Here is a 19,201-nt window from a genome sequence, read left to right on the forward strand (position 1 = left end):
CACTTGCCCTAATCCTAGCCTCCTGTCCCAAAGCGCTGCAACTCTTTTGTGCTGTTGGCGAACTGACACAAGCCTAACGCCTGTGCCCCACTCCATACAGACTTTTCGCAAATGGGCGGTCAGGAGATCTGTCCCTAACGGGGGTTCGTTGCAATCAGTCTCTTAGTCAATAGCATGTGTAGTGAGCGATGTGTAGTCTTTATCAGGTAGGTAATCTGTTCGGTCAGGCAGGGCATCCACGACATCATTCTGGCTTGGGTGTCATCTTCTGGTAAGGGAGCTTTCTTGCCATGCGATGAGTGGATCCAAGTGGGTCTTCCATCCAGTTTCACAGAGTTTGGTGTCATCAGCAGCACTTGAGCAAGACCATCAAATCTGGGATCGAGTGGTGTTCTCCTTACAAACTTTTTTCCACCAACACCCAGTCTCCTGGCTTCTAGGAGTGCATACCGGACACTGAATCTGGATCTGGCAATGAAGAAAAAAACTCGAGAATGGATGTTAGCAAGTTTCTTGGAGATTTCAATTACATAAGCAGACAAAGTATCACATTACATAGTCAGCTGCTGAGGGAAAAGATACCCCTAACTTGGGACTAGACACAAACAAAATTTCATATGGTGACAGCTTTTCTGGGCCTCTGGGAGTGTGCCTGAACACTGAGTAGTGTGATTGGGAGTGTGTAGGCCTAAGTCTGACCCTACTGCTGACTAGATCTCTCATGTGAGGTTTGCTGTGAATGCAGGTCCCTGGTCACTCTCTACCACTTCTGGGACCCCATAGCTGCATATCTCGTCTCTGAGAGTAGCTTCTTTGCTGACTGGTTCTTCACTGGGAAAGCTTCTGGCTGTCATCTTGAGAACATGTCCACGGCCACAAGGGCATATTCGAATTCTCCACTTGGCGGCATCTGGATGTGGTCTATCTGGATCCTTTGGAAGGGGGTACAGTGGTCTGGCAAGTTGATGTGTGGGAACTTTCTTCATTCTTCCAGGGTTGCATTTGCCACAGGTCAGACAGCTGTTTATGAACTTGGCTGTTAGGGTGGAGATTTCTGGAGCGAACCAGTAAGCACCAATCGGATCATTCATCTGTGTCTTTAATCTGTGCGTGGGCCCATGTGCCCACTGGACCACCATAGGGTACATGCTTCGGGGTAAACAGGGTTTGTAGTCCATTTAGTATACCCTTCCTTCTTCATGTGTTGCTCACTTCTGCATCCAGCATTCCTTCTTGTCCTTTGGGGCTTGCTCTTGCAACTTTTTTGAGCAGATCCCAGGATGTCATCTTGTCAGGTTTCCTGTCTTCAGCCGTCCTGTAGTAGCCGTCCGGCTCTACGACCTCTTCCACTTGTCCATATTGTCTTTCCTTGACTGTTTCTTTGGCTGCCATATCTGCCATGTTGTTGCCTCGTGCCCCTACTGTGTTCAGTTTTCCATGCGCTTTGACTTTTAGCATTGTCACCACTTTTGGAAGTTGAAGTGTGTTCAGCAGGTCCTTAATGGCTCCATTGATGCTTCACGGTTGTTCCGCTTGCTGTGAGGAAGTCCCTTGCAGCCCAGATGGGTCCGAAGTCGTGTGCTATGCCATGCAAGTACCTTGAATCGGTAAACATTTTCTCAGTCTTGTCTTCTGCCATCTGGTAGGCCTTCATCAGCACTATCAGTTCTGCTTCCTGGGCTGACAGACTGGGCGGCAGACTTCTGGACCACAGGATCTCTTGATTGCTGGTCGCTGCACCTCCCGTGTGGAATCTTCCTTCATCATCTGCAAATCTGGAGCCATCCACATAGAGGATCAACTCTGGGTTGGTCAGTGGCTCTTCTGCCACCTTGGGTAGTCCTGCTGTTTTCTGTTGCATGATGCTGAAGCAATCATGGTCATCCGTCCGGAGCAAATTCAGATCCCTGCAGAAGGTATCATGCCGATTTTGATCAGACTTTTTATCTGAGGATCCGTATCTGTATCCCCCCTTGGGAGTGGGAGTAGAGTGGGCGGATTGAGGACTGTGCATTTGGAGATGGTGACATTGTTGGGCAGGAGTAGAGAGCACTGGAGGCGAAGATGCCTGGCGGTGGAGAGATGTTTTAGCTGGGTTTGGTTGAGGATTGCTGAGATGTCATGCAGAGCCAGGATTTCCAATGGTTTTTCCACTGATGTCAGTAGTCCTGTCCAGGAGGGCGTGTGCTGCAACTGCTGCTCTCATGCGGGAGGAAGAGGCTCCCCTTGCAACTGGATCCAGGCAAGCTGAAAAGTAGTCCGAAAGTCTCTGTTTTCCCCCCTGAAGCTGTGTCAGGACTCCAGTAGCAAGGCCTTCTCTTCTCATCAAGTAGAGACGGAATGGCTTCTTGTAGTCAGATAGGCCTAGTGCTGGCGCTGAGACTACAGAGCCTTTTAACTTCTTGAACGAACTGAAGGCCACATCTGTCTGGAGGAACGGGGTCACGCTGTTTTATTCACACAGAGGCTGCATTAGGACGGAAGCATCAGGGATCCAGGCTCTGCAATATGAAACTAGACCAAGGAAGGCCTGTAGCACCTTTGGAGTTGTCGGAGGGACCATCTTCTCCACTGTGGTCTTCCGGTCATCTGTCAGGTATTTCACCTGGTGAGCAATACAGTGTCTCTGGAACGTAACTTGCTTCAGACACCACTGGACTTTGTTCTTTGAGATCTTGCAGTGCTGCTCCGCCAGGTAGAGTAGGAGATACAAGGAATGGGCTTTAAACGTGTCAAAGTCAACTGCACAAAGGAGTAGATTGTCCATGTATTGTAGCAGGGTTACTTCTGCTTGTTCTGTGACTCAGTTGGTGAGAACTGTGGACATTGCTTTGGTGAACTGTGAAGGGCTGTTCTGGGCCCACTGTGGCATCACTGTCCATGTGTGGTGTCCCCCCTGGTGCATTAAGGCAAACAGGAACTGGTCTTCCGGATGAGGGGGAACACTGAAGAAAACCTTAGCCAGGTCGGTCACTGTGAACACTTTTGCTGTGGCAGGCACATTCGAGAGCAGAGTGTGCGGATTCGGCATAATTGCAGTTTCAAACACTGTGGTGTCATTCACAGCTCTCAGGTTATATACCATTCTGAACTTGGCTGGCTCTCCTTTTACAGTCTTTTTCTTGACGGGGAAAAGCGGGGTATTGCAAGGCGATTTGCGAGGAACAATGATTCCTATTTCCAGGTAGACCTTCAGTTGGTCACAGGCAGCTTGACTCTAGGCCTGGCCTGGGCCTTACGAGGGTACGGGGTACACACTGGTCTGTATAGAATAATACATTGGTTTTTCTTTTTGGTTCTTCCTTTGTGAAATCTGCATAAAGAGTCTCTGGATTCTCTCTAATATAGTCCTTCTTGGGTTTATTGCCCCACTGTGTTATCTCCAGATCTGACCCCAAGCATTCCTGTGTCTCTGGGCTTTGTTCCTTTACTTGTTCCAAATTTGTGTTCTCCATTTTGTAGTTATATGTTAATTATAATCCTTATTTCTAAGAAGATTAATTTGTAACAAGTCTATAGCTTGTGTTGTAGTTAAGGAATTCTCCTACCTTTTATAGGTCCAGGTATCAGGAGGTCAGATGTATGATGCCAGCTGTTTCCAGTCTGCTTCCTCCAGGGGATTCTTGTTTTCTCCTTTAAATCCTCCAATTCTTCCTTTTTTCATAAAATTTAAAGTCCAGTTCGGTCCAGATCACTTTTATGTTCCACGGAGTTGAGTTTTTCCAGGATTTGTCTTACAGTTGCCTCATTACAAGGTATAAAGTGATGGAAATTCAGGAGCTCATGTTCAGTGCTTCTTACTCCTAGGAATGGTGCTATGTACATACGGGCTCCTGTCAGGTATATAGTATTGTAGATACAGACTGTACGGGCTCCTGTCAGGTATATATTATTGTAGATATAGACTGTACGGACTCCTGTCAGGTATATAGTATTGTAGATACAGACTGTACGGGCTCCTGTCAGGTATATATTATTGTAGATACAGACTGTATGGGCTCCTTCCAGGTCCTGACTGCAGCCCATACAGTGTAGCCAGCTCACTACTGAAGATGCTAGACTGTATGGGCACTTTCTAGGTATATATTCTTGAAGATAGCTGACTTTATGGGTTGCTGCCTGGCCCTGACTGCAGCCTATACATGACACTAGAATGTATGTGCTCCTTCATGGTATAAATTATTATAGCCAGTAGAATATGTGGGCTCCTGCCAGGTCCTGACTGCAGCCCATACAGTCTAGCCAGCTCACTGGTGAAGACACGACTGTATGGGCTCCTTCCAGGTATATATTATTGTAGATATAGACTGTACGGACTCCTGTCAGGTATATATTATTGTAGATACAGACGGTACAGGCTCTCCTGTCAGGTATATATTAATGTAGGTACAGACTGTACGGGCTCCTGTCAGGTATATAGTATTGTAGATACAGACTGTACGGGCTCCTGTCAGGTATATAGTATTGTAGATACAGACTGTACGGGCTCCTATCAGGTATATACAGTGGGGCAAAAAAGTATTTAGTCAGTCAGCAATAGTGCAAGTTCCACCACTTAAAAAGATGAGAGGCGTCTGTAATTTACATCATAGGTAGACCTCAACTATGGGAGACAAACTGAGAAAAAAAAATACAGAAAATCACATTGTCTGTTTTTTTAACATTTTATTTGCATATTATGGTGGAAAATAAGTATTTGGTCAGAAACAAAATTTCATCTCAATACTTTGTAATATATCCTTTGTTGGCAATGACAGAGGTCAAACATTTAAGTAAGTCTTCACAAGGTTGCCACACACTGTTGTTGGTATGTTGGCCCATTCCTCCATGCAGATCTCCTCTAGAGCAGTGATGTTTTTGGCTTTTCGCTTGGCAACACAGACTTTCAACTCCCTCCAAAGGTTTTCTATAGGGTTGAGATCTGGAGACTGGCTAGGCCACTCCAGGACCTTGAAATGCTTCTTACGAAGCCACGCCTTCGTTGCCCTGGCGGTGTGCTTTGGATCATTGTCATGTTGAAAGACCCAGCCACGTTTCATCTTCAATGCCCTTGCTGATGGATGGAGGTTTGCACTCAAAATCTCACGATACATGGCCCCATTCATTCTTTCATGTACCTGGATCAGTCGTCCTGGCCCCTTTGCAGAGAAACAGCCCCAAAGCATGATGTTTCCACCACCATGCTTTACAGTAGGTATGGTGTTTGATGGATGCAACTCAGTATTCTTTTTCCTCCAAACACGACAAGTTGTGTTTCTACCAAACAGTTCCAGTTTGGTTTCATCAGACCATAGGACATTCTCCCAAAACTCCTCTGGATCATCCAAATGCTCTCTAGCAAACTTCAGACGGGCCCGGACATGTACTGGCTTAAGCAGTGGGACACGTCTGGCACTGCAGGATCTGAGTCCATGGTGGCGTAGTGTGTTACTTATGGTAGGCCTTGTTACATTGGTCCCAGCTCTCTGCAGTTCATTCACTAGGTCCCCCCGCGTGGTTCTGGGATTTTTACTCACCGTTCTTGTGATCATTCTGACCCCATGGGGTGGGATTTTGCGTGGAGCCCCAGATCGAGGGAGATTATCAGTGGTCTTGAATGTCTTCCATTTTCTAATTATTGCTCCCACTGTTGATTTCTTCACTCCAAGCTGGTTGGCTATTGCTGATTCAGTCTTCCCAGCCTGGTGCAGGGCTACAATTTTGTTTCTGGCGTCCTTTGACAGCTCTTTGGTCTTCACCATAGTGGAATTTGGAGTCAGACTGTTTGAGGGTGTGCACAGGTGTCTTTTTATACTGATAACAAGTTTAAACAGGTGCCATTACTACAGGTAATGAGTGGAGGAAAGAGGAGACTCTTAAAGAAGAAGTTATAGGTCTGTGAGAGCCAGAAATCTTGATTGTTTGTTTCTGACCAAATACTTATTTTCCACCATAATATGCAAATAAAATGTTAAAAAAACAGACAATGTGATTTTCTGGATTTTTTTTTCTCAGTTTGTCTCCCATAGTTGAGGTCTACCTATGATGTAAATTACAGATGCCTCTCATCTTTTTAAGTGGTGGAACTTGCACTATTGCTGACTGACTAAATACTTTTTTGCCCCACTGTAGTAGATATACTGTAGGGCTCCTGTCAGGTATATATTATTGTAGATATAGACTGTATGGGCTCCTTCCAGGTCCTGACTGCAGCCCATACAATGTAGCCAGCTCACTACTGAAGATGCTAGACTGTACGGGCTCCTGTCAGGTATATATTATTACCAACAGCAGTTTAATAGCCCAAAATATCAAAGAGTACTTTATTATAATAAAATATTAACCAGGATCTGGGGGAACACAGGAGAACATGCAACAATGCGGCACAAAGGTGCCCTATAGAAGCAGTGAACAGCATATTAGTCATATATATAGACAAAAAATTCCATCGTAAGCAAACATAAGATGGCCGGTGTACAGCTCAGCCGATTGGTAATAAGTATGTCCCCATAGCTAGATGTCAAAGTAACATTCCATGCATAACAAGGCAAACATAGCACAGGGAACAATTAGATAAGGGGCATACCTAGATGTGTACACTAGCCACCACGCCGTCCACAGCTCACCCCGATGCGCGTTTCGGATAGAAACCTTCCTCAGGCGGCGTCACTGCTTCTATAGGGCACCTTTGTACCGCATTGTTGCATGTTCTCCTGTGCTCCCCCAGATCCTGATTAATATTTTATTATAATAAAGTACTCTTTGATATTTTGGGCTATTAAACTGCTGTTGGTGCTTCTATTTTCCTCTTATTGAATTTTGTAGTTTGTCCTGCAGCTGTCCATAATCATATTGGGGTTATTTTTGGGCTTCATTTGTGTGCCCCCCTTATTTCCTTTATCTATTCCCCGACCATATATGATGTCATTTGTGTTGTATTTAGGTATATATTATTGTAGATATAAACTGTACAGGCTCCTTCCAGGTATATATAATTGTACAGACTGTATGGGCTCCTGTCAGGTATATATTATTGCAGATACAGGTTGTACGGACTCCTGTCATGTATATATAATTGTAGATACAGACTGTACGGGCTCCTGTCAGGTATATATTATTGTAGATATAGACTGTACGGGCTCCTGTCAGGTATATATTACTGTAGATATACTGTAGACTGTATATATTAGTGATGATATCAGAATGTATGGGCTCCTATCAGGTATATATATCAGTGATGGTATCAGAATGTGTGGGCTCCTGTCAGGTGTATATTAGTGATGATATCAGAATGTATGGGCCCATGTCAGGTATATATTACTGATGATATCAGAATGTATGGGCCTCTGTCAGGTATATATTACTGATGATATCAGAATGTATGGGCTCCTGTCAGGTATATATTACTGATGATATCAGAATGTATGGGCCCCTGTCAGGTGTATATTACTGATGATATCAGAATGTATGGGCTCCTGTCAGGTATATATTACTGATGATATCAGAATGTATGGGCTCCTGTCAGGTATATATTACTGATGATATCAGAATGTATGGGCCCCTGTCAGGTGTATATTACTGATGATATCAGAATGTATGGGTCCCTGTCAGGTATATATGCTGCGATTGTTCTCGTATGCTGATTCGGCATGAAAAAATAATCACAGATGTGATCTGCCCCATAGATTAACACTGGTCCGAGTGCCATACGATGTTTTCTCACATAGCGCTCGTCCGTATTGTACGCTAGTGTGACCCCGGCCTTAAACTTATGAAGCGACACAGACCACCTGCAGTTCAGCCACCATCAATATTTAAATTACAAGTTTTTCACCATCCCAAAAAAATGCTAATTTTAACCTAGTTCCATAGGTTTCTTAAAGGGAACCTGTCACCAGGTTTTCCCCATATATAGTACCACCAGCACCTATATGCCCTTATACGCACCCTTCTAGAGTGCTGTACATACCGTATATACTCGAGTATAAGCCGAAATTTTCAGCCCACTTCTTTGGGCAGAAAGTGACCTTCTCGGCTTATACTCGAGTCATTGTCGGCGGGGTAGGGGGAGCGGCGGCTGTCACATACTCACCTGCTCCTGGCACGGTCCCTGCATGTCCGATGGTCTCCAGGCAGCTCTTCCTGTGTTCAGCGGTCACGTGGTACCGCTCATTAAATAATGAATATGGACGCATATTCATTACTTTAATGAGCGGAACGTGACCGCTGAACATAGGAAGACGCTGCTGGCTCCCGGAGACCATCTGACAGTGAGAAGCTGCCAGGGACCGCGCCGGGAGCAGGTGAGTGTGACGGGGGAGGTGAGCATTGCGCGATACTCACCTCTCCCCGTTCCACCGCAGGGCGCTGCTCTGTCTTCCGTCCTCTGGCTATGGCTGTTCAGGTCAGAGGGCGCAATGACGTAGTTAGTGTGCGCACCGCCCTCTGCCTGAACAGTCAGTGCAGAGGATGGAATACAGACCAGCGTGCAGCGGTGGAATGTGGAAGGTGACTATCGCAAGTGCCGGGGGCCTGAGCGAAGAGAGGTGAGTATGTGATTTTTTTATTTTAATCGCAGCAACAGCATATGGGGAATAATGTGTGGAGCATCGTGTGAGGCATAATGTGTGGAGCATCTTATGGGGCATAATGTGTGGAGCATCTCATAGGGCATAATCAGTGGAGCATCTCATGGGGCATAATCTATGGAGCATCTTATGGGGCCATCAACCTTTATGCAGCATTGTATGGGGCAAAAGTTTTGAGCATCTCATGGGGCCATTAACATTTGTGCAGCATTATATGGGGCATATTTTAATATGGAGCATCTTATGGGGCCATCATGAACTGTATGGAGCATTATATGGGGCTCCTGATTCAGTATGGATATTCAAAAACACTTAACCTACTGATGTCTCAATTAATTTTACTTTTATTGGTATCTATTTTTATTTTTGACATTTACCGGTAGCTGCGGCATTTTCCACCCTAGGCTTATACTCGAGTCAATAAGTTTTCCCAGTTTTTTGTGGCAAAATTAGGGGGGTCGGCTTCTATTCGAGTATATATGGTATGTCCCTAAGCCAATGTGCATAATGTAAATAACTTCTTATACTCACCTACAGGGCAGTTCGGTGTTATGTTTGGCGCTGGTCTTCATCCGGCGCAGTCCTTCCCGTGGATGATGTGTTTCACATCATCCACACAACCTCCCTCATCACGCTTCTGTGCAGGAACATTTCTCTGCCGAGCACAAAGCAAAGTACTGCAAAGGGCAGAAAGAAGTGCGCTTGCAAAGGAGCGTGATGGAAGACACCGTGTGGATGACATAGGACACGTCATCGATTCAAAGAAAGAAGGATGGTGATAGAAGAGAAGGCACCGGATTAAGACTAGCGAAGCCCATTGGATGGGGCTAGGCAAGTCTAATAAGCAACTAACTTAAGGGCATACAGATAGTGGTTGTACTTTATAAAATGCTGTATATAAGGGTATACAGGCAGTGGGCCTACTATATATACACAGCATTCTAGAATGCTGTATATAAGTGCATATAGATGGTGGCTGTACTTTATATGGGGGGGGGAGACAGAAACAATGATTGAATAACCTGTAGTAAGTAAACGGCTATAGTGCAAGAAAATATAGGGTACTTAGTTAACACGTTTTTTTGATTAAAAAAAATTGCAAAAGCACTCCCATCACTTCATGGTGAACCTAATTGGGACAGTCCTAACTAATATTAAAAACCTTAATATACACTGCTCAAAAATATAAAGGGAACACTAAAATCCCACATGTTAGATATCACTGAATGAAATATTCCAGTTGTAAATCTTTATTCACTACATAGTGGAATGTGTTGAGAACAATAAAACCTAAAAAAGAACAACGTAAATCACAACTAATATAGCACGGAGGTCTGGAGTTGGAATGATGCTCAAAATCAAAGTGGAAAATGAAGTTATAGGCTGATCCAACTTCAGCGGAAATGTCTCAAGAAAAGGAAATTATGTTCAGTAATGTGTGTGGCCTCCACGTGCATGCATGATCTCCCTAGAATGCCTGGGCATTCTCCTAATGAGGCGCTGGATGTCCTCTCAGACCTGGAATAAAGCATCCGCCAACTCCTGGCCAGTCTGTGGTGCAACGTGACATTGGTGGATGGAGCAAGACATGATGTCCCAGATGTGCGCGATAGGATTAAGAGCTAGTGGACGGGCAGGCCAGTCCTTAGCATCAATGCCTTCATCTTGCAAGAACTGCTGACACACTCCAGCCACATGAGGTCTGGCATTGTCATGCATCAGAAGGAACCCAGGGCCCAATGCACCAGCATATGGTCTCACAAGGGGTCTGAGGATCTCATCTCGGTACTTAATGGCAGTCCTGATAGCGCCTCCAGCATCTGGACACTATGCTGACAGACACAGCAAACCTTCTTGCCACAGCTCGCATTGATGTGCCATCCTTGATGAGCTGCACTACCTGAGCCACTTGTGTGGGTTGTAGAGTTCATCTCATGCTACCACGAACGTGAAAGCACAACCAGCAGTCAAAACTGACCAAAACATCAGCCAGAAAGCATTGGTACCGAGATGTGGTCTGTGGTCCCCACCTGCAGAACCACTCCTTTATTGAGTGTCTTGATAATTGCCAATCATTTCCATCTGTTAGATTTTCCATTTGCACAACAGCATGTGAAATTGATTGTCAAATTGTCAATCCTTCTCATCCCTTATCCACATGCATGTCACATGACAAAATAGTAATGTTTTTAATTTTAGACTTAGGACTGTCCAAATTACGGTCACCGTCAAGTGGTGGGATGGCTTCGGCTTTTTATTTTTTTTACATAAAAAAAGTATTAACTAAATATCCTATATTATTTAAATGCACTATGCAATTTATTTACTGCAGGGTATTCAATCATGTTTCAGTCTGTTTTTTTTCCGTTCAGAGGTGTCACAATATTGTATGACATGTAATATGATTTTGTAGCTTTGTCTGTCAGACCCATGCTGCGGGCTAAAAAAAACCCTTCTCTCTGTGTTTGTGTTTGCCGAGATGTGGACGTGTAGAAAAGGTTTTATTGCTAACTGTAAATTCCAGGCTCTGGGCAACTTACTCATCCCTCCTCCCATCTAGAATCAGCTAGAACTGGTATAGAATTTCCCAAAATCCATGAAGTCCTTGTTCCAATATTGTAAGATATTGGGCCAACAATTTAGGCTAGGAAAATAATAAGTACATATTGCTAACGTCCATCGGCGGATCTGTCAAACACTGTAAGCATGAGCCTCTAGTTCAAACAGGGACAGAGTACAGATTTCTGTTGTGAATTCTGCTCTTGGGTTCCCTCCGGTGGTTGTTGGTAGTAATGCAGTTGTCCCTGGGTTGCAATCCTGGGCAGGTGTCCCTGCTGATTGCAGCTCTGACTGGGATATTTAGGTGTGCAGGATTCATTAGCCCTTGCCTGTTGTCCATTATTCTTGGAGGTTTTGCATCTCTTTCTGGTTACTCCTGCCCTGCTGCCAATTCAGCAAAGATAAGTGTCTGGTTTTGTTTCTGCAGCACACATGCTGTGTGCTTTACAATTCAGTACTATTCAATGTTTTTTCTTGTCCAGCTTAGACAGTGTTTGGATATTTCAGTCAAGTTGGATTCTCAGGAGATGCAGATATACATTCCATGTCTTTAGTTAGATGGTGGAAATTTTGTATCATCTGCTGTGGATATTTTTAGGGTTTTAATACTGACCGCTTAGTATTCCGTCCTATCCTTTTCTATTTAGCTAGCGTGGCCTCTTTTGCTAAATCCTGATTTCTGCCTGCGTGTGTCTTTCCTCTAATACTCACAGTCAATATTTGTGGGGGGCTGCCTATCCTTTGGGGTTCTGCTCTGAGGCAAGATAGAATTCCCATTTCCATCTATAGGGGTATTTAGTCCTCCGGCTGTGTCGAGGTGTCTAGGATGTGTTGGGTACACCCCACGGCTACTTCTAGTTGCGGTGACAGTTTAGGGTTTGCGGTCAGTACAGGTTCCACCTACTCCTGAGAAAGTCTCATGCGGCTCCAAGGTCACCGAATCATAACAGATTTCTCCGGAACCGGGCGTCACAACGAGCCCGAATTTAGTATCATATAAGTGTTAATGTCTCATTTAACCAGTTATTTTTATAATTACCTTGTACATATTTTCAATTGTCTCATAGTGTAACATCTTTATATGCCTTTTTGTAAACACTGCCTTAATTATTTACGGAGTAAAATATCTAAATACTAGTTTCGTTCTCCTGTTCTAAAACGTACCCTAAGTCTTCTGAAGGGAATTACGCTACTGTTTTGGGTTAGCTGCGGACCCGTTTAATTGAAGCTGGTGGCAGCATACCTTTGTTCTGTGCCTTTCGGAGTCTTTGTAGCGACGGTGGCTTTGATAATTATTGTTCCTGCCTGAGTGGGAGTAGTTATATCGCCTCGCTGCAGCTTGCCCAATAGCCAGTACAAAGCAGGCAGCCTTTCTGGAGACTACCCTAGGTGCAGTACCTAACCTGACCTGAGGGTAAGGGGGCGCCAGAGAGCTGCAAGTTCAAGCGGAACTGTAAAGCGGGATATACATAAATCCCTGCAGTTCGTGGTATATTGAAGAGCAGTGGGATAACTAAAATAAGCCCCTGCTGTAAACTAAGAGGTCAATAGCCTTGTGTGTTTTTTCATCACATTGTAGCAGTGGAGGGATAACTAGGATAAGCCCCCCTGCACATGTGATAGCCGTCTGTTGGCCTAAAGTCACCCCGATCCGTGACGTAGGGGTGACGGTCACGGTGTGAATCGTGACAAGAGGCCAGTGTGAATGTGTACTTACACGCTGCATGCACACAATTTCAATTATTTATTTTTTTTAACGGGGAACACCTGGTCACAGATTCCCTTTAATTCCTTAATGACCAATACACCTTTTTACTGATCTAAGATGTAAGAGAATAGCATCCCCAGACAGGTGGCAACCCTGCAGCTGTTGGCTGTACAATATAGCTGGCAAAATGCTGCATCAGCCACAATCAGTGTTGGCACTGACCTTGGCTGTTTAAACCCCTTAAATGCTGCTGTCAAGTGACTTAAGTACCTAAATGGTTAAGGCTATGTGCGCACGTTGCAGATTTGCTTGAGGAAATTTCTGCATGGTTACTGCGTCTCTTAGCAGAAAACGCAGTGGAAATTCTGTACTTTTTTTATGCGGATTTGATGCGTTTCTATAAATCGCGAGAGCTAAATAAAGATATATTAAAAAAAATAAATAAATAAAGGAATTGTGATGCATTTTCCTTATTCAACCTCTTCACGAGATACCCTCATTAATATTAACTAAAGACACACACACACCCATGTAGGAGCATTAACATAATTAACCTACATATGTTGTAAAAAAAAACAACTAAGAAACCTGCGCGAAATGCAATATGTTTATTTTTCAAAAAATAAAACCTGCATGGGCTCCCGCATAATTTTCATAACCAGCAGAGGGAAAGCTGACAGCTGATGTTACTATTCTGGAAAGGAGCCAATAACCATAAAGGTTCCCAGGCTATTAATATCAGCTCACAGCTGTTTGCTTAGCCTTTACTGGCTATTTTACAGGGGGACACAAAATATTGACATGGGGTCCCCCTATAAAATACAACTAGCAAAGGCTAGGCAGACAGCTGTAGGCTGATATTAATAGCCTGTGAAGAGGCCATGGATATTGGCAGCCCCACAGGCTAAAAACCATCAGCTCTCAGCCGTCCCAGAAATGGCGCATCTTATAGATGTGCCAAATCTGGCACTTAGCCTCGCTCTTCCCACTTGCCCTGTAGCAGTGGGGTTCATATTTGTTTCGGTTGATGTCACCTTTTTATTGTCAAGTAACATCAAGCCCACAGGTTAGTAATGGAGAGGCATCTATCAGACACCTCTCCATTAGTAAGCTGGCCTAATGTCACCTAACAATACAAAGGTAACATTAACCCCTTATTACCCCATATGCCACCGCTACAGGGCAGTGAGAAGACAGAGGTTGAGTGCCAGAATTGGCGCAGCTTACAGATGCACCTTTTCTGGGGTGGCAATAACCATGGTCCCTCTACAGGCTATAATATCTGTCCTCAGTCACTGGCTTTCCCTCTGTGGCGCAGAAAATTATGCGGGAGCCCACGCCAGTTTTTTCAGTGAAAACATTTTTATTAAATACATACAGGCCCCAAATTTTACACACACACACTACTAACCGTATTAGTCACTGACCTATATAAGTCTAACTGTTCTGCAATGGTTTACTGTATGTAAACCATGTCTCCTATCCTGTCAGCATCTGCAATGATTTGACAGAAGCCGACAAATTAACTATCGGCTATTCTGCTGTCCGTGTGATAGCTATATATATATACATATACACACACACACACGGACAGTACAGACCAAATGTTTGGACACACCTCATTTAAAGATTTTTCTGTATTTTCATGACTATGAAAATTGTACATACTATGTGGAATTATATACTTAATAAAAGTGTAAGACAACTGAAAATATGTCTTATGTTCTAGGTTTTTCAAAGTAGCCACCTTTTGCTTTGATGGCTGCTTTGCACACTCTTGGCATTCTCTTGATGAGCTTCAAGAGGTAGTCTTCCTTTCCTGGGGTGGTCCTCATGTGAGCCAGTTTCTTTGTAGCGCTTGGTGGTTTTTGCCACTTCACTTGGGGACACTTTCAAAGTTTTCCCAAATTTTCGGACCGACTGACCTTCATTTCTTAAAGTAATGATGGCCACTCATTTTTCTTTATTTAGAATTTCAACAATAATAAACACACTGGCGCTACTGTAAAGTAAACCCAAGTGCTGCAGGTATTTCGGCAGATCCGTGCATAAGCTGCCAAGGAAACAAATAAACAACTTAAAATATTAAATACCGCGCTACGAGGGAGTAATAACTAATTTGGATAAAACTTCAGATTAGTTTCCAATGCACCTTAACGACATTCACTTAGTGCAGTGGAATAAATGATCAGTCCCAATGTGCAAACAATCGTGGGTTGCCACTACTTAAAACTACGATCAGGGTAAGTCGCCGTTATGTGTACTGATTTGAGCTAGGGTAAGCAGAACATGAGACACATACCGCGGAGATGCTGCTGTTAGCTCAAAGTTAAATGCAGTACCAGCAGCACGCGGTGCTACTCACCTAATGGACCAGGGTCTGCTAGTTGGGGTGGTCCTCTCGGTGATGGTCAACCAGATGAGCACACCAGATAACGCTGTTCCAGCTGGGGGGCCGGAAGCTAAACCGCAGTACAGAGCCAGGAAACGTCCCGGCCGGAGACGCTCCTGGTTGTGCTGGAAAAAATGGCCGGCGCTGCCAGGCAGCGTGTGACGTCACAGGCCTACGGAGTCCCACTAGGACAAAAGGCAAACCAACGCGTTTCGGAGTGTAACGCACTCCTTCATCAGGGTTACCGCCCTAGATGCTTGACTTCGTATTTATACACACAATAGATCCCCTGCTGCGTGCTAGATGTTAACTCCGTGTGTGCCGGCCCCACCATACTGCGCCCTCGTGATGGGTGCACTATATCACTGGTCACCACCATTCAGAACGCTGTTATTAGTGCAATTATACCCTGTGCTACCAAAACAAACGGAAGCACTTCATTAATAGATCATTAATATTAGTGGGTCGTCAGATAGATCATGAATTGCTATTTAATAAATAATCTGCTTTGCTGCCCTTAAAGGGGATCATCATCCTCGACTGAAAAATTAAAAACATATATTACGTTGCAAAATTCTAAAATACCTAATCATATTTATTATTAAAATGGATAAAACAACTAAATAAAACATTGACTCAAATCTACAATATAAATACGTCAGCGGATAAATATATGAATAAATAAATACCAAAACCACAAACCCATTTATGGGTACATGGTTGCGGGTATATCCAGAATCCAATCAATACACACTCCATGTTCAATAATGGGCCAATCCTAAAATAATGGTTAAAATGCATACAGTTCCAATTCACAATTTAGTCCCTTAGGATGTAAGCTATCTAGGGTGAAGATCCATTGGGATTCGAAACGTGACATTTTCTTAAGAAAGTCCCCACCCCTTTTATCTGGACGTACGGTTTGAATACCACAAAAGTATGTGTGTTTTAGGGTTTGCCCGTGTTTTTCCTTATAATGACGAGAGAGTGGGTGCCCCACAAACCCCTTTTGTATATTTTTAAAGTGTTCACTAATCCGTACTTTCAACTGACGTTTCGTGCGTCCAATATATAGTTTTTTGCATGGACATTGGATTAAATAGATGACACCGGCAGAATGACAGGATATACAGTCCTCAATTGTAAATTGCTTGCTTGCATCTGAGTCACAGAACGTCAATTGTCTTGTTTTCTTAAAAACGGTGTGCATACAACCGTAACAACCTCTACATGGCAGAAAACCTTTCCTGGAGTGATTGGATGATGCCTGCTCCTCAACCTTGTTCGAGAGAACCATTCGTGTGGTGGGGGCTATTAAATGTCCTAAAGATTGAGCTTTACGATATATGAACCTTGGATTATTTGGAAGGTACTCCCCAATCACTTTGTCTTTTTGTAGAACCGACCAGTGTCTCCGTATAATGTTAGTAAATTTATTATATCCACTATGAAATTGAGTTATAAATGGCAGTTCTAGGATCTGTTGCCGTATGTTTGTTGTATTTAATTCAGGGGTATTATTGGATTTCTGTAACAAGACATTCCTAGGTACTAAAGCCACTTCCTCACGTGCTTTATCTAACAACAACTTCGAGTAGCCTTTGTCCTCAAATTGATGGGTCAGGTAGTCAGCCTCTTCATTATAGTCATTTAGGTTGGAACAATTTCTTCGTATCCTGGTAAATTGGCCCCTAGGTATGTTTTGTAACCACACCGGTAGATGACAACTTGACATGTGGATGAAACTATTAGAGTCTACCTCTTTGTGGTAGCACTTAGTGTGGAGCTGACTATTTTCTACAAAAATCCTCAGGTCTAGGAAATTCACACTGGTCGTACTCGTCATTGGTGTGAACTCTAAGCCAAAATGGTTAATATTTAAACCTGAAATAAAGACATCTAGGTCCTCCTGAGTCCCTTCCCATATGAAAAGGACATCGTCTATGAAGCGACGCCAAAACACTAATCCTGGGTACAACTGTCCCTCCTTATAAATATACGTATCTTCCCAGTTAGCGACATAAATATTCGCATAACTGGGCGCGAACCGCGTACCCATCGCGGTCCCCCATGTTTGTATATAGTAGTCATCTTCATATGAGAAGTAGTTGTGCTGTAATATAAACCTAATACACTCCACAATATACTGTACTTGTACTTCTGAGTAGACGTTTATCGCCTGGAGAGAACGGTAAACTGACTGGCAGCCTTTTTCCTGGTCAATTACCGTATATAGTGACCTAATATCCAAGGTGCCCAGTATATAATTACTCCGCCACTGGATTTTGGTTAAAGCTTCCAGGGTATGGCCAGTGTCCTTGAGGTATGCTGGTATTAACCTCATGCATTTCTGCAAGTGGACATCGACATATCTAGATAAGTTGGCCGTCAAGCTGTTAATCCCTGATATAATAAGTCTACCAGGGGGATTTGTGATGTTTTTGTGCAACTTAGGAATATGATAAAAGATGGCCCTACTGGGGTGCTTATTCAGGATAAAAGCAAATTCTTTTTTGTTCAAGATCCCCAAACTTTTGCCCTTATGTGCCAATGTATTTAATTTGCTGATAAAACGAACAGTTGGGTCACTAATAAGTTTTTTATAGGTAATTTGGTCCCCCAAAAGCCTCATGGATTCTTGGTGATACATACTATGGTCTAATACTACTATGCCACCCCCCTTATCAGTGGGGCGCACGACAATGTTATAATTTAGTTGTAAATCCTTCATTGCCTTTTTTTCCTGCGGGTTGAGGTTTTGTGGCAAGTATTTTGAATTATTCAAACTAAGTCGTCTAATATCTCTTGATACCAATAAGTCAAAGGTTTGGAAGGCACTAGAATACTCATGAATTGGTTCAAACTTGGATGGATTCGCTAATGAGGTATGAACAAATGTTGCTGTATCTTGCTGTCTATAATTAGTAATCGTTGGTTCTCGTTTCATAAAATCTCGATTTACCTTTTTGGAGAGGAGCCCCCCCCCGTTTACCTCTTTTTGTCTTTGTTTTGTTGGTCTGACCCGGAAAAAATCCCGGGTTATACGTTGCTGAGTTGTTGCTCCCCTCATTCTTCCCACTACACCCCCTCTACCACCCCTAGTGGTGGTTGATTTTTGAGGTCGATTGTTCGTACTTACTCGATTAGATGGCCTACAGACGTGCTGACTTGTCCCTTCACCACATTCAATAGGAGAGTCAGTGATACCTTCATTAATTAGATCAGGCTGCGTGATCAGATGTCCACTGTGATTTCTCTCCTCTATAGGTGTAACCAGTTCCTCCGTGTCTTCCATATTTAATGTTAGGGGAAGGTATCTATTACTGTGGCAAGTGAGATGGGTAGTTTGATTGATGTTTTTGCTACAAGCATGGCTAGTTTCAACAGATGCCGTATATACACCAGTTCGAGTTTCTATTGGGGTAATATACCCTTGATTTAATGACTGGTTAGTTAATTGGGTTTCCCTCCTGCATGCGGACACCGGAGTGTACTGGGTTGAATTGGAGTTGGCATAGACCGAAAATTCCAAGGACTTGTCATCAATGCTAGGTGTTCCATTATATTCATCAAGAGTGATGAACTGTTCACTATTGGCTGGGTTAATTCTTACTGGTGCTGTATTAGCCAAATTATCTCTGCGGAATTTCCTTAGTTTTTTGTCTATAATATCTTTCTCCCGCCCTCTTAGTCTCTGTAAGATATTTGCTGCAAGATCTCGATTGTCTTGATCAAGTTGGCACGTTTTAAGTTCATCAAAAATTTTAATTATCTGATGGCTGGTTTTGTTTAGGGTACGTTTATTAATAATAAACTGCAGTGCTTGCATAGAGAAACTGTGGAACATTGCGTTCCATTCCTGCCTAGTTGATGGATCCCCGAAGTCCCCTGCCAAATCTTTATGAATCAATAAACCCTTGGGTATTGTGTTTGCTTGTACATACTTTTCCAGAGAGGCTATCTCCCACATATCAC

Source organism: Ranitomeya variabilis, chromosome 2, assembly GCF_051348905.1.
Source record: "Ranitomeya variabilis isolate aRanVar5 chromosome 2, aRanVar5.hap1, whole genome shotgun sequence".
Taxonomy (NCBI): Eukaryota; Metazoa; Chordata; class Amphibia; order Anura; family Dendrobatidae; genus Ranitomeya; species Ranitomeya variabilis.